A 20,962-nucleotide genomic window follows, 5' to 3' on the forward strand; every position below is an offset into this window, starting at 1 on the left:
CGCAGGCTGTTATATATACATATCTATAGGTGCTAGGTGAACATTGTTTTTTCCAAAGCATTAAAAGGGAGGAGTGGGAATAGGACTTTAACCTCAAGAAGGTAGTTTAATGTATAACAATGTTTCAATTTTTTCTTCTAGCAACTGACATCCTCACAGAGTTGACACCTATGCCTGGAGCAGCAGATTGCACTAAGCCCACTGCATAAGGAGACATCTTTATCTTCATCTGCAGGTAAGAAGTTATGATCAAAAAAACTTCAAATAAGAGTTTTCCTTCTCCCTGCTGAAAGTACTTGCACATAAAGCGTGCAAAGAACTCTAAAGCTTAAAGAACTTCATAAATACATATTCATCACTCCTTTCTTCCTAAGGTTAGAAACCTGAGCAAGATCCCAGCTCCTCTGCTCTGTGCAACATCTATTTTCTCAAAATGGTTGTGTTTTGGAGCAGACCTGCAATGGTCCTGCCCAGTTTCTCTCCTGTGATGATGTGATCTGCCAGTGTATGCCCCCATCAGCCATGTAAGAGGGACACCCAAGGCTAACCTGCTGCTGAGGTGTGTCCTCTGAATGAGAGGAGACTCTTGTCCCTGGCTCCTAGCTGTCAGGCCCTCTTGGGCAGCAGCTCTCAGTACCAGCAACAGCTGGTGGGTGGCTTGTAGGGCAGGCAATCACCTGGGACTGCACATGGGTTTGGGGATTGCAGGCTGTAGCTGCCTCAAGTTATGCCATAGATGTGCTCAGAGCAGAGGGTGCTGATCCGTTTTGGTTTGATAGGGTTCTTGACATCATTTGGGGAGGTGGGAATTTTCTTTTTTTCTTTTTTTTTTTTTCTTCAAATAAAAGTTCTGCAGGAGAAGTACTGTGACTATGTAAAACACCTGCACTGCGCTCCCAAGAACCCTGCAGTCCAACTGTTTCCCATTCTTAATGTGAGCATGCATTAAAACACAGTGCTGGAAATAAGGAGACATCCTCAGCTTGGCAAGTCAGACATTGCCAAAAAATCCAGAAGAGATGTCAGGAAATGAAAACAGTAGCAGATAATGTTTTTCCTGACAACGTGCTTAACTTTTGATGTAGTGAAAGTATCAGAACATGGAATTAAGCACTATAAGAATACATACGGTCAGATTATGCGTTGGTATTACTTTTCATATTGCTTTGATTTTTTTTTTTTGAGTCCTCTGTATTATGCTGTAAATTAAGTTAGTGAAGCAAGTGGGGGAAGCTCACTCTTTGGAGTCTGTGAGCAGCATGTAGTTTCTTCTCTGGCTGGTCACAGTTTACAGGCTTTGCTTAAATCTAATTAGTCTTACATACATGTGTCAGCTTTTAAGTCAGACCGCTATACCAATTACACCTTCTTTTAGCATTTTCATGTATAGAATACCATTCTACAACTCCTTCTGATGCAAATACAGTATTTTGTAGTAGTATTCTATTGATAATTGAAGCAGGTGAGGGACCAGTATACTAAACAGGACAAAATACTTTGGTCATTTGCCAAAATGGTAGCTTGTGTCATATTTAAGTTCTGTCTATCTGAAGTAGAAGCAAGAATAAAGGTACAGCTTTTCTTACTACAGGAAAGGCTGAAGCACATCATCAATGGTGATTCTTCCAGCCCTGTAAGGATAGGCAGTAACATTATGTGACTGAAAGTGTTTACTTTCATTGTCCTTAACGTAGTGTAGAAAGTTAACTAGTAGAAATATATATAAACTTATATAAAATGCACTCTTGTATACTATACAGGAGCTTTGCTGAAGCGTAGCTTTATGTGTGTGTATGTATATATACATACATCATTAAAAATGCTATGTTGTCTTGGATTTTGGCTTTGGAGACTGATGCTGTCTCAAGTGGTCCTGTATTTGGGAGATCTTTTTGGTTATTCATTAAAGTACTTTCAGTCTCACATTCTAGACATGTTATGTATCTCTTTAATATAAATCAGTTGATCATTTCTAAAGCAAACTTTTCCAGAGTATTAATTGCTGCCCGCAACCAACACCACATGTGGTGATTCTGTATGGTGGAGTAGTACCAGCAATGAAGATAGTCCCGTTGACTGAAACAGTATGCAGAATTTATAAAGACACTGGTCTCTTATTTTTCCCATTTAGACAGAGCATGTAGATATATATATAATTTATATAAAAAAATATATATGCATATATATGTGTTGGCCTGTAACTCCAGGAAACAGAGAATGTGGTGGTATTGAGTCAGGTTTTCTTCTGCCAAGTTAAAAATATTCAAGTGTTTGATGTGACTATTATTTAAGTAAATTCCTTTCCGTGGAGCAAGTCTGTGGCTAGCTGCCAGGTGACTAGAGTGACACTCCTCTATTTGTCACTTTGAAATGAGCCATTTGAGTTATGCTCTTTGAATAGTTTTATTGTATCAGGAGGTATATGCCTGCCGAAAATTCATCAATATGGTGCTTGCCCATCCTCACATGGGGAGATTTACTTATTTACCTTCACTAGTTTTGAATAAAACAATTATTTTTCCTCGTAAGTATCACTAATCTAATTTGCTATTATTATGTGGCCAGTGTCTATTTTGGGGCACAATAGAAAAGGTCAGCTTGTCGTATGTGGCTTATCAAAACACTTTTTCTCAGCTGAAGTCATAATCGTAATAGATTTTTGTACTTAAAAAAATAAATCAACTTTTACTCAGTGTCAATAAATGACAGAAGAAAAACAACATTATACCAATATATGAATCTGTGGTCCCCACATGTTTTGGATAGTCTTTACAGTCTGTTTCCCTAATCTCAGAGAGAAAGAAGTAGAACTGGAAAATGTTTAGAAGAGGGTAGTACGGATGATGAGATTTGCGAACAAGTGAACAAGCTAGGACTTTTCAGTCAAAAAGAAAAACGCCTTAATATACGAGGGAATCCTACAAAATCATGAATGAGATGAAGGCAAACAGGGCTTTTTCTATTCACTCTGACAGCACAAGAACCCATGGATATCAAATGAAGCTAATAAGAACCTAATTCAGAACAACAACAAAAATTTAAGAATTACCTGATTCTTAATACCACAGGAATTACATCTATGGAATTCCTTGCCACAAAGCTGTGAAGACTGGGGAGTGGAAAAGGAATCCAGTTGAGGCTAATAAATACAACTCACACCTGTGAGTCCTGGAGCTGGGGCCAGTTGGAGGCCAACAGGGCATTCAGGAGAACTATAAAGTTCCGAACACAGAAAGGGAGATACTACATTCTCTGAGAAGCTTAATAAGCAACAAAACCAGACTTTGTTGGTGTTTAAGCATTAAGACTACATTTGTATCCTCCAGCCATAACTGCTGGAGTGTTTCGTGGCCTGTGTTGTGTATGAAGTAGGTGTCTTTGACCCTCCTGAGCTAAGAGATACTTCTCCTGCTGGCTGGACTCACAAACCTGCGTGTGTTCCCTTCCAGAACCATATTTCTGCCATGTAAGCAGGGTGGAATTTCTTTTTTCATCTGCATGTCCCAGGTCATGAATCAGAAAATATCTCATTCATCGATCTTGCTGTGATTCCTCCCCTATCCCCATCTTTGCTGCTAGTATCTACTGAAAGGAATGAAGAGATGGGACAAGTTCCTGGATACTCTCTAAAAGAATCTCTGGTTCAGAGAGAGTTTGATGTGAGAAATAATCTCAAAGGAAACGTGCTGCCTCTTGCATTTTTGTTGCTTTGCTTGCACGTTTACGTAACCGTCTATACACCTTTTTCATCCTGTCTTTGGATTCAGTCAGTACAGAAAAAAAAATGAGATTGCTTTGACAATGTTATCACCGGAATCCTTGAATTTTGCTACATTCTTTGGATTACAAGAAATGCTTTTCATCTCTCCTGTCTCTCTCTTCCCCGCTCCCAGCTCCAGAGTTGAACACTGCACAATGTACCTCTTGTTTCCTTGCCATCTGTGTTGCAGCTCTTTAATGACCTTGCACTTGTTCAGACTGGTGGGATAGCACAGCTGAAGTTGAAGATGTCGTGAGGTGTCCATCTGTTTCTTTCCTTTTCCTCACTTGTTCACATTTTTATTACTTGTAGCTTCTTGCTTTCTCATTTAAGGGTGATGGTCCTTTCCCTTGTTACTGTCCTATGTAAATTTATCCTTACATCAAACTCAGATCTTGTATCTTCTATCCAGATTTGTTTACATTTGTAGCACCTCGACTTCAAGTTTCTGAAATGCATTTAAAGTTGAACACTATGACTATGTTTCTGAGGAAATATACTGGTCTTATGTTTCGAAAAAAAAACAGTAATTCTGCTAGTATGTTTTTCCAAATTGGGTTTCATCGTTATCTTGTCAACTGAGGGCAAACTGAAAATGGAATGTCTCTGAACTGGAGACAGTATGTCTGGAAACAAGGACAGAAGTATTGATAATAAATGACAGGGAGGGTGGTGTGTAGAAATGCCACTTACATGAAGAGACAGAGGAAAGCCTAGGTTTTCTGCTTCAAAAATGTTTGATTTGTTCTTTACTACATGGGACATGGGTTGCCACGTCCAAGCCCTTGATGCTGCATGCAAACCATTTGATACTTCTGTTCATTAATTCTTTGAGCTTTGACAAGGTTTGCATCCTCGCACTGTTGCGCTTGCTGGGTTGGCTTTTTCTATAGAGCAGTGAAAAGAATGGGATCACATGTTTCCTGGGGACCCTGATTTTAAATGTTAAGCTATCCTGGCTGGCCTTTTTGAGGTCATAGTTTGGTTTTTGTTAATTGATCACTAGACAATTGTGCAATATTCTGCTATTTGTAGTAGCAATATATAGAAGACCTCACTGGATGGGTATTAATGATACACAGCTGTTAAACATTTGAGAAGAAAAAATATGTGCATATCACCCAACAACAGCTCAAAGTTTTTCTACTTATGTTTGCATCGCAGTAACAAAAAATGCAGTTTTCCCAGCTTGCAACTGCAAAGATAGTATTGGTTTTTGCACTAATTGCAATGCATGTTAGTCATTTCTCTCTCTGGTAAAGAAAGAAACTCCTGCTCTGTAGAGGCATGTCATTCTGATACAATCTTGTTTTTTTTTTCCACAAAGGATTGACAATTCTGTAGCCTGCTTCCTACAAAGGATAGCTTCACAATATTTAGAAACAAGAATTTCTAGTTTTTAGAGAAATAAAAGTTTACATTTTGAATTTCAGCTGTTAAGGGAGCATGCTTTAGTAATGATATCTTGAAGTTAGGAAGAAAAAATAGTCAAATCTCATTTGTCAAATATGCAAAAATCTCCCAAATACCTTCAAGTGACTATTCAGATAATTCATCACTAAATAGGAAGCGAAACACGGATGCCTGTATTCACACTTTAAGTCTGGCTTTGTACTTTGTAATTTCAGATTTCTTTTGTATAACCTTTCCTAGGTCTGGGGAGACTTCTGACTGAAGTCTTAAAGCTTCTCCAGGAAGCTGTAGAACCACACTGCTTGTCTCGGAGCTGGCCAAGCCTGACACCTGTCACCTGTAACAGGATTATTGTGTTTTGGACAAAGCATCTCTTTGAATTCCAGAGCAGCGCTTTGTTTCTTCGCAAAAAAAGACTGAAAGCACATGGGCTTTCAAACAAAACCAAAAGGTTAAGATTCCAGATTTCTTCTAAAAACAAATATTCTGTGGTTATGTGTGTCTCTTTGTGCTGGTTGAGGAAATTATTATTTTCAGAGTGTTTTTTCAGCAAAGTCGTTTTCAAAACAGATTTTTTTTTTTTACACCCCCCACCCCCCACCCCCCCCCCTTCTTTTGGAGCAAAATCAAACTTTTCAGCGTTTTGTTTCATCCCTACACTTTCCCATCAGTTTGGATTATTAATAAGGAAGGGAGGCAAAGGGTTAGACTGCCAGAAAACATTGCATTACATTTTTTTTTTATTTAACAGATCAGTGGTCAGCACACTTCTAAATAAGGTTGAAGCCTCTCCCTTGCCAGAGGGCATTTGAGCAGGATTTCCTGAGCTGGGTCTTCTCAGTTTGGTACACTGAGAGAGTTTGCTTCACTCTTGATGGCTGTATCTCTGAGAGATTCCTGGGGTTCAAAGTCCCTGTTGCAGGGAACACCTTAGTTGGGCATGCAAAATGAGAGGATGACTGGAATAGTTTTCCTCAAAGCCCTGTAGCGTGAGGATTAGGACAGTGTTTTGCGGCCTAGGAGAGCCTCATCTCAGGGTTTTTTGGGGGTGTTATGTTTTGATAAAGATCTCTTAAACCAGGGTGTTGTCAAGGAACTGGTATATGCTCTTTATTTCACTTCTGCTCTGATTTGGAGAAAAGTTGTATTTTTAAAGATGTTTGTAGTCAGATCCTTGCTCTCGAGGTGTTATGTGTATGCTTAATTTTCTTGTGAATCTACTAGTATGTATGAAGAGAAGCACATGTTTGAGCCATTTTAGGCTTGTGGTGCTCTCTGTGTTCATGAATGGGAAATAAGATCTTGTAAATCATGATGGTCTTCATAGATTATGCAGTAAAGATTGGCAATGTTTCTGACCGTATCCAAGATGCTTATTTGCCAAGTACAAACTCCAACACTGTTATACTAATTTACTATCATAATATGTATCACCACTAATTTGCTGTTATTGGTTGAAACGGATATCTTACTCTGGAGCATGCTTGGACAATAGATGCTCAATTTTGTTGGCAACCTTTTTGATGTAAAAAGGTAAAAAGAGAGTAACTAAAACATGCTACTGTGGGTATGCCCACTCTTCCCCATGCTGGGAAAAGTTCTGAGATGTTATTTAGATGTTGTTAGAACTCTGCCTATCCAAACAGGAAAACAGATAATTAACGACTTTGCTCAAACAGGGTTTTCAGTAAATGGAGAGAGGAATGACTGTACAGTGATGTTCATTTGTGGATAGGTTTAGATTTTTTTTTTCCTCTGAAAATAATGCTCTTCTGAATGTTTTTAACTTGGTTTAGAAATGTAAGACTTCAGAAATGCACTTGATTTCAAGAGGCTCAGACAGGGTCATATAGCTGTAATAGTACTTGAAGAGAAAATGCTGTTAGTGTGCTTCCTGTAACACAAACAAACAAATGGTTGTGACGATTGGTTCTGGTCATTTAATTATATAAACATCAGAAGACTGACATGTGAAGTAGATACACAGTCAGGAAGGTGAAAGGTGTTATTCTGCTGAGGGTCTTGTAAGGGTGAAGCTTATTAGCTATTTTCAAGTATTTCCAAGTGTAATTTAGAATAGATGGAAGAAGCTTGCTGGAAATTCAAGTGTAGAAACAAAGGCTTTATTCAAGCAATAGAATCTAGCAATTAATATGGCCTTGGCATTTCAGTGTAACCAGTGATGATAATGTTGGGGTTTTTTTTTCAGATCAGACATCTTAGAAAAATAAGTTGTTCTGTTTTGGGGCTGGGGAGTGGTGTGGCAGTGCCTTGTTTCCCAGCCAGCTGTAGACACTCCGTGCAGCATGTGTGGCCTGTTGGTCTCCCCCCTTCCATGCAACCGGATTGTTCCTTCCTTTCTTTGAAATAAGTCATGGCATACGAGGGAATGCAAGAACCATGAGATATATTAAAATGTATATCTTGTTAACTTGTGGCATCAGCTTAGCTCTTTCCTCACTCGCTGTAAACCTGTATGATTTTCTTGACTTCAGTATGAGAGCCATATTAAAGGTGAAGCGCTGCTCTTACTTCTCTGTTGCTGAAGGCAATCTGGCAGTCCACGTCTAAAGCATGTGTAGGCTGCTCTCTGCCATGCTATATGTTAGTGATGCATTCATCACTGTGATTTGCTGGTCAGTATGCTTGGATGTTGGTCTAGCTCAGCTCCTGATTTCATGTATGTGTGCATGCTGGAGGTACAAACAGATGTACGTTGATAGTACTGAATCTCAAATTAAGATGTGCAAAAATGCTTTTGCAAATTTGTTAGGTATCTTTACATGCTTTATGTGCATGTTAACAGGGTTGTTTTGACCACATGAAAAGTATCTTTGCCAAATATAGTGGTATTAGAGATTTTCAGAAGGGTTTGTGTAATTTGTTTACTGATTCTGAAAAACAACACAGCATGGGAGTCTTTGTCAGATAAAGTCATAGATCTTTGCATACTATTCAGACCATGCAAGCTATGTAATTCCCTCTCTCCAACACATGCTCTTCTCACCTTTTTGGTAGGATCATAGAAAATGTTGGCTGGAAGGGTCCTTGGGAGGTCATGTAGTCCAACATCCTGCCCAAGCAGAACCACCACCAACGCAGGATAAAAATCAGCCTTGCCCACATCTTGAAAGCCTGTGGGGGTGGAAGTTCACATCCATCCTGGCTAGCCTGTTCCAGGGCTGCCCTACCGTCCTATAAAAGAAGTTTTTCCTAATGTGCATTTTGAATCTTCATGCTATCCCTGGTCTTCAGAGCTCATTGGATGCTAGTTGGAATGCTCCATTCTCCTACTCTAGCATGCTGGGGTCCTGAGGGAGTTAGTATTCTCTAACTTCCAAAGTGTCTTAAGACATTTCTTTCAACAAAGAGTAATGGCTAAACCAAAAATACTAGAAGTAGTGCTGCTAGCCTAGCTGCTGATAAATATATATATATATATATAATGAAAGCTTTTTGGAAAGATTTAAGACTACTTCACATCTTGGTATTGAAATCTACTTCAGAATTTGGGGAGGAAGAGGAGTCACCCTTCTTCCTTGTTTATTTTGTATCTGAAAGACTAACATTGTAGTCAAAAGTACAATAGTTTTTTTAGAAGAAAACAAAGAAAAAGGACATCAGCAGCGTATTGTGTAGTTGACGGTCTCTATTTCAATCTCTTCAATATACCCTTAAAGAGTTTCTTTAAAAGGTTGTGGTTTTTGGTTTGGGTTGTTCTTTGTATTGAGTGGGGTAGGGAGTGGGATGTGAATCTCTGCTGTCTTCATAGCTAAAGAATTTGATATTTTCTTCACTGAAGCATAGCTCTACAAAATACAAAATTTAAACATGAATGCAGGGAACCCCTAGAAAAATAAGTTGCAGCAGTTTCTGTCTTGCAGCTCGTGTGGCCTGAGATAGGGGAAAATATGGATTTCTGAGAGTAACATATTAAACTTCACACTTTCAATTCCATAGTGGCTATATGAATCTTACCCTGCATGCAGTTGATACAAAAGCTATGGCTGAACTGGAAAGAGAACTTTAGAAAATATAGATGGTAATGCAGTTTTATAGTGGAATCTCAAATGCCTTTACTTTCCTGGGAGATGTGTCAAAAGTGCCTACTGAATTACTTAAATCACCAACATCTCTTTGCTATCTCAGTGCCAGTAACGCGCTATGGAAGTGCTTTACAGGTAAAGAAAAATAGGGGTTTTAAAGTAACGTGGAAAGGGACCTGTATGTCATAGTCTATCACAAGTGGTTTAGAATTTTTTTTACTGTGACATGCAAAGTTTATTCTATTAGAGATTCTAAATTGAATCCATCACATTTTTTTCTTACCTCAGTTCTGAGTTATGCATAGCATTGGTAAAACATGGTCTTGAGCTGCAATAGACCCCTTTGCAGGGATATAAGAAGGGTATAAAGACATATGCATGCATTTATACTAGCATAACCTTTTCCTAGGTATACCAGCAACGTTTTACCTGTGAAATTTGCACAGAATCTTAGGAATATTGAGAAAATGTGCTTATTAGTCAAATGCATGTGGTATCCACTTACTTGAAAGCTTCCAAGAATGTACAAGATGGTATGTTCTATTTAATTTTTTTAATAAAAGAGGGTAAAGGCGCAATATTTCCTCTTAGAGCATTTCTAAAATTGCCATCTGCCTTTCTGTATGAAAGCACAGAGGTAAACTGAAGGTTGAGCTGTGGATATGTCTTGATAAGCTTGGGCAAGTGATCCTGAAGCTGAATTCTCTAGTTTTACGCTAGGAGGATTTGAGCGTCCCAGTGTTCCCTTAGCAGTTCTGTTTGGTTTTCATTATGTTCACTTTGCTATTTAACAAAACTTGTGTGTGTCTTGATCCATTATACCACACTCTGTGCTCCACGCTTGCTGACATCTGACATTTGGCCTACTTGGATTGATTCCTATATTAAGTGAGAGGAAGGTCATGCTTGTTTGATAGTTTAGACAATAAGCTCCATTGGCAGTGACTTATGCTAAACTGGATTTGAATTGAATTAAGGTTTCCTATTTTTAATTAGGTTTTACATTGTGTTTTAGTGTTTTGCATTTTCTTCGGCTTTTCTTTTGCTTCAATGAGCAAATGCCTGTGCATAATTAGCTGTTACAGCCTGTTAGCTGATTTTTGTGTTCTCTCAGAAGTCATGCAGGGGATTTGGAGTGTAGGGTTTGGGAGTTTTTTTGAGTGCCAGTGCTGCTTAAATATCGAGACTGTAGATAAACCTGTGCAAGAGATTTCCTGCAGTCTCTACATGGGTATTACCCTAGGCCAGTTTAAAGATCTCGGAGCCTGAAGCTCAGTCTACACCTTCACTGGTGCAATTTCAGTCTCTTTCCACATGCTCTTGCAATAAGCTGGCACTAAAGCCATAGGACATAAGTAGGTTAAAGTTTTGTGCAGATCTTATAAGCTCCATCTTAGTAAAAATTTCTTCATGCTGGACTATTTCAGAAGTTTTGGGGGGACTCTGTTGTCTTTCAGCGAGTGTGGAAATGATGTTCTGTGATGGAATTCTCTCCATTTGAGAAAATAAGTGCTTTCCACCACTGCGTTTGGGCCAAGGCAACATCCTTGGCACTTCTGTCTGACAGAGACAACTTCAAGGTTGAAGCTAACCATAGATTAGATAACTAGGTTTGGGCTTCAAGGTGAAATCTTGTTTCATAAAGTACTTGAAGGGCAGCTTGACCTCTGCAAGAAAGCTTAAAAAAAAAAGGGGGGGGGGGGGTGCAAAAAAAGGCTGGAGCCTGAATATTATCTACCAATTATATTGTACTACACTCTACATTTCCTCTCATCTTGCAACATCACAAGGACTAGTGTCAGCAGAAGCCAGAAATCTTAATAGTTACCTGTTAGCACAACAGGACGGAAGGTTTAACTGTTCTGACTGCTCCCTGGATGCTGAAATCAGAACTTAATAACAGTTTCTGGTGCTGATTCGTTTAATAGTCAGTCTTACTTGATCCAGGACTTTAAGGTTGCTTCAGGTAAGTTCAACACTGACTGTTTAACTTCCCAGTTAATATGTATGTGTTTGTATTAACTTGCCATTATGTGTTGACAGGCAGTAAGAATCATAGAGCAATTTAGGATGGAGAGAACTTCTGAGACTGGACTAGATGATCCAGCACTTGTCCAAAGCATGTCCTAAAAGGAAGCTGATATACTCTTTTGCTTTGGAGTGTGCTTTCTTCAAAGTTTGCTCTCCCCATGGTATACTAAAATATTGAAAATCTAAAAGATTATCAGTGAAATTATATTTCCGGTTTATTGTTTAGTGTGAAAGTGTGTCTGTCTTCAGGTTTTCTTTCCTCCCTTGGGTTACTACTTTCAGAATACTAAATGATTGGGGTTTTTAGTAAAAGTTTAACTTTCAGTTTTTTCCTATTATTGAACAACTCACACAGGGATATACATCTGGTCCTAGTTTTAGTCACTGTTGGTCTTTGAGAGTGAGAGATCGCTTTTGTGTATCACCCTCTGAAAGTTAATCTAATATTCACCCAGTGGTACTGTACTGGTGACCCCGATGCACTCTTTTCTCTGTGCTTTGGGAAACATAGAGTGTGAGCTTCCTGAGTTCTCATCTTTGCTGCCAGGATGGTGTATGTGTTAATATGAAAGGATTTTTTTTTCTTTTAATCCAAACTCTGTAAGCAGTATTAGGAACTGAAAATTGTTTCGTACCATAAGAATGCTTTTAATTACCAGATTTTTAGAGCTAAAATACCTCCTGCTTTTTCCACAGTCTCATGTACATTGGGGTTTGGGTTTTTTTTTGGCTTCTTGACAACAAGAGCAATGATACATGCCATCATCTAACATAATACTTATCTGAAAGTAAAAGATGGGGTTTGAGGCCCTTCAAACAAAGAAAAGTCTAGAACCCTGTTCTTCCACTTCAGGTGTACATGCTGTGAGCATGTAGTCTCCTCATCCCTGGGTCTAGTGTTCAAATCCAAAGGAAATAACTAGGTACTAAAACTCCTGAGAATGTTCCCCATCCTTAGTCAGCCTGACTGAAGAGCCTGAATGCAAGACAGATGCGTTTGCAAGTGCATCTGTCTCTGGGGGGATTTGGGCACACTGACACTCAGTGGTTGTCCCCAGATATTTACCCGTGTCCTTTTGCTGCACAGAGTAGGGAGCTCTGGCACTGCAGGTTTTATGAAGTCCATTCCTGGAGCCCGGAAAGAATGTAGCAATGTTCAGCATGCCTGGAAGGACGTCTTGCACTTGCTTTGTCTTTACCAGAGAATGTAACCCTACAGAGTTGCTTCCAGTCAATGTCATTCATTGCTGTCTTAAATACTGCTTTCTAAAGCTCTCCTGTCCATTCTGGAAGTTGAAGTATTCTCAGCTGGAGTTTGGTTTCAAGCCTGAAACCATGCTGCTCAGATATCTGTTCTGACACTGTTATTCTAAATAATATTCTTCAAAGTGCTCATGCAGCAGTATATTTGTTCTGATGTGAAGGTAAGAACTCATACCCCCATTTGCTTTTGCATTGCTGCAAGGGTAATATTTGAGGTGTGATGGCATGTGGAAGAAAGCATTAGAACTCAGGCAGGGCTCGTATCTGATCTTTTTTCCTGCAGGTCTTTGTAGCATGTTGATCCTTAAAAAGTATGTTTTGACAGAGCGCAGCAGTTAATGTGCAGCTGACAGTGAATTACAATATTGTTTGTTTAGGGTTCAGAAACCTGGTATTAGATTGCTTCTTGTCAGCAAAGTGCAGGATATACCACATGGAAACAGTATGACCCCAGCCCTAGCAGTGGAATTCAGATGAAGTGATACCATTCTCTAGGTTGTTTTTTTTTTTATTTCTATAGTAAAAGGCATGAGATTGTATGAGTATAGCTTTATGCCGTAGATGAATGTGCCTTAACTTTGTAAAAGCAAAGATTTCAGAAATATTTGGAAGTATTATACTCTGGATACATCTAGTGTTAAAGCACTACTAAAGCAAGAAGTCTTATTACTAATTTTGAAAGCTCTCAAGTTTGGTTAGCTCAGCCTAAATGTTTCACCTTCTGGTATCTAGGATCCCAGTGAGCTTTTGTAAGTGGAAGGACTGCAAATAGTTGAACAAGCAGGACTTCAGCTCCAAAGTTGCTTTTAATTAAAGGCTTTCTCTTCTGCGGACTACTCCCACATAGAGGGTTGGAAACTCAGAAGTTTCTATGCATGGAATTTTTCCTTATTCCCCTGGGAGGACAACAGACTTGACCACCTACAAAGGATGCAGATACTGCATTGAAAGCAAACTGCTTCCTCTCTGCGCAGAGATTGGCTGGGAAGGAAGATAAGAGCTGAAAGTTTTGATTGTACTTTTCTTACAATCCATGTGCAACATGATTTCATTTTACGGAGAAATCCAGACTACAACTGTCTACTATTGACTGTGCACAGATGAATTCTCAGGCATTCTTTAGTAGCTGTTCCAGGTCAAAGTTTAGGCTGGTCAGTATGTTGAGGAGGGAATTGCACTCAAATTCAGGTTATGGTGAAAACTCATTAAAAGTGATCTTTAGGTCACAATGGATTTCTTCCACTGAGAGCAGGTTTGATCCTTTCTTTTCAAAATATTGCGGAACTATATTGCTTCTAAAAGCAAAAGAGGAAACCAGTCAAAACTTTGTGATTATAACATTGAGAAGAGATTATGTTTTTCTTATCAATACCAGTATGTAGCTGTCACGGTCCATTTGCATCCTTCAAATTTATAGGACAACATACTCTAAAAATTAAGCTTTATTTTATGAGCTCAGTAGGAAAGAAAGCAAACAAACATAAGGGCTCAGTCCCCTTTCTACAGACTAGTCTAACACATGAATTCACTAATTCATCACTGAATTCATGAGGTTTCTAACTCACGAGTTCTTCATAACTTGCAACTCGTAACTTGGAGCTTGTGCATGTATGAGCAAAAGTTATCTAGCTGACGGTGAGGGTACTCATCGTTCCTCTGTCATTGCACAGGCATCCCCTGTGTCACACTGGAAAGCACACAAGCCTCAGCAGTCCAACTGCTGTTGGATCTGCTTCAAAAGCTTTTTTGGGTAAGCTGACGTATTTATACCTTCCAGGTTGGAAATTTGGTCTATACCACTTCCAGGAGTTAGCAGATTCTGAAGAAACTTCCAGACAACTAGTGTGCAAGGATTATGGTTGTGGGTGACAGTAAACTGCAGATGATAATGACAGTGTAATGATCTTTGGCTCTATCTGGCCACCGTGTCCTGCCTATGTGTTGCCCTTGCTTTGACCTAATGGCACTGCTCCCAGCATATATCAGGTCTTAGCGTGAGCTGTGCCTTAGCTAAAATCTGAGCAGGAGTTGAGCAAACAGTCACAGTAGCTTGTAGACAGAAGAGCTGAAGGTGTCTTTTAGGGGTTCAGGGACAGTCTGGGATCTTCCCATTCCCGATGGAAGGCTGCTGCCTCCCAATCCTGCCTTTTCCATTGCCTTCCCTTCAGAGATGTGCAACTGCATCTCTACAGAACATGGTATTAGCCTTCAGAAACAACCTTTCAAAGGACTTAAGCATGAGGTACCTTTATGTGCAGGTTTACTATTTATGTAAGAACGTTCCACTCTAAAATAGTAAAGGCTTGAGCAATCCAGTTCTCCTGGTTTTGAATGGACACAGATAAGTTGAGAAGCAGGATCATGAAATGCAGTGAACTGCCATTGCAATTTCTTTTACAATGCCCAATTTGTCATACTTGGTTTCTAGCAGATAACCATTAAATTATTGTAACCATCCTAATACATTCCCTTTATATTATATGATAGCCTTTAATATAAAGTTAATCATAACAACTACATGTGGTGTTTATACATCAGTCAAGCTGTGGGATACTGTTTTCCATTATTATATTGCCTTATTCTGCTATTGTGGAGATTGTTCAGCTCTGTCCGTACTAATGGCTCCATTGTTTACACAGTAGAAGAAAGGAAAAAGAAAAGGAGAAGGGAGAAGGTCATGAAGACTTAAATCAGCGTTGGTTCCAGAACCCTGTTCTTTACATATTGGACTTTGTCACAATGCAGTCATTTTGTGAGGAGGGATGGTGAGTGTTTCTATTAATGAGATGAGAAGGAGAGAAGAAAGCAGGAGGAGGAGGGTTCTTAGGATGACTAAATTGCCAGGGGTTCCTTGGAAAACTTGAAGTTCACTCATCTGAAATAATTAACACAAAGATGGCTTGCTATTAGAATGAAAATATGCAGTGAAAATGTTAAGCAAAATAAAAACAGAAGATGGGGATCTTTGCAAATGAGATCAAAATTTTGGGTCACTGGAGTACATCAGTTCTGGGCCATTCCATTTGAGGTGTTTGAAGTGATTGAAGTTGCAGAGCCTGAGGCTTCAGCACTTTCTGGAAATTAAAGTCCCTTGAACATATGAAACACATAAACATGTGCTGTGTGAATCATCTAAATTAGTTGCTGTTGAAACCATAGGCCTTTATTGTCACCTCTTCAGTAATGCAGATGTCCCAAGGACTTGCACTGGGGTTTTCCTTTGTGTTGCCTTTTTTTTTTTAAGCTGGCCTGCATTGCATGTATATAATGTAAAACTCAATTGTGTGCTCTATATTGAACGGAAACCCAAGAAAATTTCATATATAACTGTGCTACAGATGTCCAAAAGACAGAATGTTGAACTATTCCCCACGATCGCTAATGCCAAATACCTTCTTTAGAGGAGTACATACCTTCTTTTTGATAAATTCTTAGAAGCACACGGTTAATTTAGACATTGATGTTTAATGTAGCTTTTCAATTTGCTCATTAAAAAAAGAAAAAAGACTTTAATTCTCTTTTCTGATCTATTGTACTTATGTAATTGGGTTTAATTTAAATGTAATGTTTTAGATGTCTGGACTCATTAATGCTTTATATTTTAGATAATTTTAGTTGTTTATTTGCTCACTATCTTGTAAGTAGCAGAAACTTTCCGTAGACACTTCGCCTTGAATTCTTTCCAGGATTTAGATTGCGTACGGGGTAATTGTGCTTAATAAGCCATTTTGGCCTCCTAATATTACTGGGTATTGTATGCTTCCATAGCTGCATATCAATAAAGATTAAAAATCCCAGCACCCACTTCTCATTTTAAAGAAAACCGGCCAGGCTCTTTTTGTTAAGATCTGATGCAAAGTTCTAAATCCTTAAAGCTCTCTGTTAACTCATTCACTGCTGCTAAAGGCTAATGCAGCCCATTTCTGTGGAGAGGAGTGGTCCACAGAAATGGATGCTATTTTTGAGGTAAGAACAAGCAGTGGAAACTACGAATATCCTAATTGGACCCTCTGACAAAACACAAAAAATCCCACACTAAAAACCAACTAAACAAACAAAAAAAAAAAAAAGGGGGGGGGGGGGGGGGGGAGCCACAAGCTGGACTCTGTACTTCATAAGCAGTATGATGGTAGCCCAGAGAGTACATGAGCACCTTCACCTCTTACCACAGCATTACTGAGCAGCTGAGATGTTTTGTTTCACTTGGACTGTGTGTTCTTCAGTACCAGTGCATGGCATCCCAGTCATCTCATAATTAAGTTCAAAGACATATGGTGAAGAATGACCATGACAGGAGGAATGATGCTAAAACTAGTTCCAGTGGGACAGATGTACTCCCAAAAGTCTTGATTAAATTGCCAGTCCTCTGGATGCTTTCCAAGAGCTCTTCAAGCAGATCACTGTTTGTCTTGCCCTCTCTAAAAGGCAGTAGAACCCCCTAAAAGAAGGTACACCACTGCCCAAAGTGGCTGTAGGGCACACAGAGATAAGTAGAATAAGATCAGTTAGCGTGAAAAGCAGTAGGATCACAACATGCTACCTGTTGAGCCATTGTGTTTTGGTAGGTGCTGTGCAGAAGTAGGTTAAGGGAGAATTTCAAGGAGGATAACAAGGAGATTTAACCAGTAACTGGTTGGAGTTTCTCTTCTATGCGCGTGTCTGAGGCAAGGCAACTTTTGCAAATGAACCATAAAGCTGTACAGTTCACTTGGAAAAATATATGAGAAATAAGAAGGGTGGAGATAGTGTGGAAGTACTTCCTGAATGAAAGTAAATACATCACATACAATGTACTAGAGAAAGGGGAGGGCTAATTCAGTGTCTCTGGTTTTGGCAAGTCTGCCAACTCCAGAAATCTGCCCTGACATCATCACGCTGGGCAAATGGACAAGATGGGATTGCTGAGGGTGCAGTGAGGAGGAAGATGCAGTCATTAAGACTTATGATGAGCCTGTAACAAAAAGCTGTATCTCAGAAGGTACAAAAGGTAGCAGTGTCTGAAAATAGGGGGGATATTGATAAATGGAAAGTGATGCTGACTTACAAATTGTTGCAACAGAGAATGTAGGAACAGGAAAATGAAAACACTTTTTTTTCCTTGCTACATTAAATTGATCTAATATCCATTTTCCAGTGGTATTGTGGACTGTCACTTATGTTTAGTTGCTGTCAATTTTTTTGGCATAGGATCATATTTTTCTGGAAGACCTCTTTGCTGGGTCATTCTGTGAATACCATATGTGATCTTTGTGAGACAGCTTACCAAAGGGAAGTGTGTCTAATGTTACTCATCTCTATACTTCTTGCCCCTCCCAGTGAGTTTCGGACCTCTTAAGTGAGTTTTAGCCAAACTTAAACAGAATTAGTGGTTTAGAAAGTATGAAGTTTGTAACAGGTTCCCTAAAATTATTAGCTGGATAGAGCAGAGGTACCCCAACTATACTCATCTCCTAAGATGGTATTGCAGTTCCACAGCCATTTTGAGGCAGTGCAGCCAGTTGGCCACAGTAGCGTAGACTTGGCTTGGAGCTGGCTGTAGCACTGCCACAGCACTGAAAACAGGACTAGGGGAATTAAGTAACGCAGTTACAGTATTTTAGTCCTTAAGCTATTGCTATGTATTATGATTACCTCAGATTTTGCTCTAATGAATAAAATTACCTAAGCTTACAATTGTCTAGAGAGAGAAAATACTTAAGTAAGCTAGCTGAGTCCTATAAATAGAGCATAGAAGAAGCAAAGAAGTTCTTTTGTGCTTGGGGAAATATGGAAGTAAGCATAGCCTAATGTATGGGGGGGTTCCCCCCCCCCCCCTCGTTTCTCTTACTTGCCTTAACTATTTAAAGACTTCTTGCAGACTCTTCTAGGCTGCTGGGAGAGTGACTTGAAATTTTTTAGGTAATCTTTAATGAATAATGTAACCACACTCTGAATAAAGCTTTGAGATTATAATTTCTTAAAACAGTTATGTTGTTTAAGTTGAAAGTGCCTCACCTTATTTCTGTTTCAGGAATTGCATTTAATTACAGTGAGATTTCTTTTCAGTAGTCATAAAGTACCATGGCTTTAAGCCATATACTTAATTGACTTCAGATAATTCAAATTTAAATAGATATTTCAATTGTAAGATGTATTTTATTTCTTGCATTAATCTGTGGAAGCACTGAAATGGAGAAATGGGCTCATTTATATGCAGCCTTTGCAAAAACATAGTGGAAGAAGGTGTTGGGTTTTGGTCCATATCTTCAAGTGTGGGGACTATAATAAGGGCTTTTGTTTATTTTTCTGAGCTTTATGAAATTTGTCCTCAGCTCACATTTGGAGTCCAAGGTACACAGCACTTTGACAGCTGTGACTCAGGGTGGCTGTAGTCAAATGACAAAGTACAGCACATGTTGCTCATGGGCTTGACTGGAATGTAAAGAACAGATTCAGCCTTACAAAACCAAGAATTAAGCCAGTTCTTGCCAAAACGGAGCAGATGACCTCATTGCCGTTGGTGTAATATTGGCAATTGTACACAAATGTCTTCAATCAGTCCCTCAACTGGGCTGTAAGTGTTTGCAGGCAAACTGTAAGGGGAGAGGGAAATATTGAACCGGTGGGGCTGGGTCTTCCTTCAAACCAGCTGAGAGAATGACCCATTTTCTCCCCTTTGAAGCTAGGGCATCTAGAGGTGTAAGGCAACTTTGAAGTAAGCTATGTGTATTGTAGGTTTCATACAAATACTTCTCCTACAATGAAATAGCTTGCTCATTCCTCTGCTCTTTGTTTTGTGTTGTTTTTTTTTTTTTTTTTTTTTACTCCCACGCGGTATTTAGACCATATTAGAGATGTATAAATGTGGCTTCCACTTAATTTTGCTGTTCATTAATAAAGTTGTGGTTGCTATTTTCTCATCTGCACTATATATTTGATACTAATGAAGAACAAATACTTACAGGGCTTTGGAAGACGTTACAGTGTAGTAAATGTATGCCTGTTGACTTGAAATGATGAATCGTGAGATGTTTATTTAATGCATATGGCGCTTTTGAGCTGTTTGTCACAGAATCTATATGCAATGCAAGGATATTCATCTGCCAAAGAATAAAATGCATCCCAGCTGCTAACTGTCTTAACCTCTGCCATGCTGCTACTAGCTCTCCAACCCTTCCTAGAATGGTGGTGAGCAGTGAGGCTTTTTAGGATGGGTCCATTCAGTCCTGCCTCTCTAGTAGGATTGTGATGTTTCATGTTGATAATTATGTTTGTTAGTAGCTGGAATATAGAGTGAGGAAAGGGAGTGCTTTGTGTAAAACCACCTGCAGATGATTCTTCAGTCCTAATCCTGAAGCAGATTCAAGGTTGGGATTTAGTGATTAAGCCTACTTGAACCGGATTCAGACTTGTATCAAAATAAATCCTATCAATCTCAAGAGCAGAAATCAGTGCTGCATCAGATATTGTTTTGGTTTGCTGGTACATATCCTAAATATAATGCTCTTAACTCAAGTTTTAAACTTCTGCTTTGAAATTGTCTGACTGAAATCTAGTCAGTAGAAGCAAAGATCCTTGGGACTCTCTTGACTTGAGTGCTATCACCATCTCCAAAATACCCTTGTGGTTTTGTACCTCAAGTCTATGTGGAGTTCAGATGCTTTGTATATCTAATATTAGGGAGAGTATTAATTTCAGAGTTGTTGTTCCTGGTGAATTAATTCAAGTGTGAGAGTGTGAAATTTACTTGTTAAAAATGCAAGGTTATGTTCTTGCCAGTGACCAAATAAAAAGAAACTTTAATAAGCCATCTGTTTCATTAGTTCACCTGCTGGTTCGCTTTCTTTCAAACATTTTGCGGTGATTTGAAAATGTTATGGAATACAGTTGGGTTGAGCCTTGTGGCTTCAAAATTGTGAATCAAGATACGAGGTGTGACAGACTCTGGGTTTTGAAAGCATCAGCACTTCAGCCATCAATATGTATTAGTGACAGCGAGTTGGAACTTAATTTTCTGCGAATTTAGGCTCAATCTGTGATCATGAAGCTTCCTAGCTACCTCATCTCCTCTATTGCAGCTCCCAAGCTGGTGAATCCTGTTTTGTGCTGCAGTTAAATTGTTGCTAAATGGTGTCTTGGGTTTCTTCACTTTGTTACTTGTAATCACGAGCCAGCTTAATGCAGGAAGCCAATGATATTGGAGGAAGAGCACTGATGAGCTTGGTATATTGGTGTGGCCTTCAACTTGCTCGTTAAAGGTCACCAGGGACAGCAAAGACTTGGATTCAGATTCAGCCTCCATCCCTTTTTCTGATTGGGGGCGGGGAGGGAAGGGACAGGTTGTACTGAGGCCTTTGAGATAGCTGTCGCTTATTTCTGTGTGTCTGAGAAGGAAACAAATTATGTATTGGACAAAGATGGCTTAGAGCAGCAAACGAAAAATCAAGAGGTGCAAGGGTTGAGATTAAAA

The 20,962-nt window shown here is 39.2% G+C and overlaps 1 protein-coding gene across 1 annotated transcript in view; it reads left to right on the forward strand.

Moving 5' to 3' along the window:
- The first annotated feature begins 210 nt into the window (after nucleotides 1-210).
- RASSF8 (Ras association domain family member 8) overlaps nucleotides 211-20,962 on the forward strand; it is a 44,488-nt gene continuing 23,736 nt past the window's right edge. Inside the window, exon 1 of the mRNA XM_082498402.1 lies at nucleotides 211-235. The gene's annotated coding sequence lies outside the window, so the exon portion shown is untranslated. The remainder of the gene's footprint in view (nucleotides 236-20,962) is intronic.

This window comes from Vanellus vanellus, assembly GCF_965231255.1.
Source record: "Vanellus vanellus genome assembly, chromosome: 1".
Lineage (NCBI taxonomy): Eukaryota > Metazoa > Chordata > Aves > Charadriiformes > Charadriidae > Vanellus > Vanellus vanellus.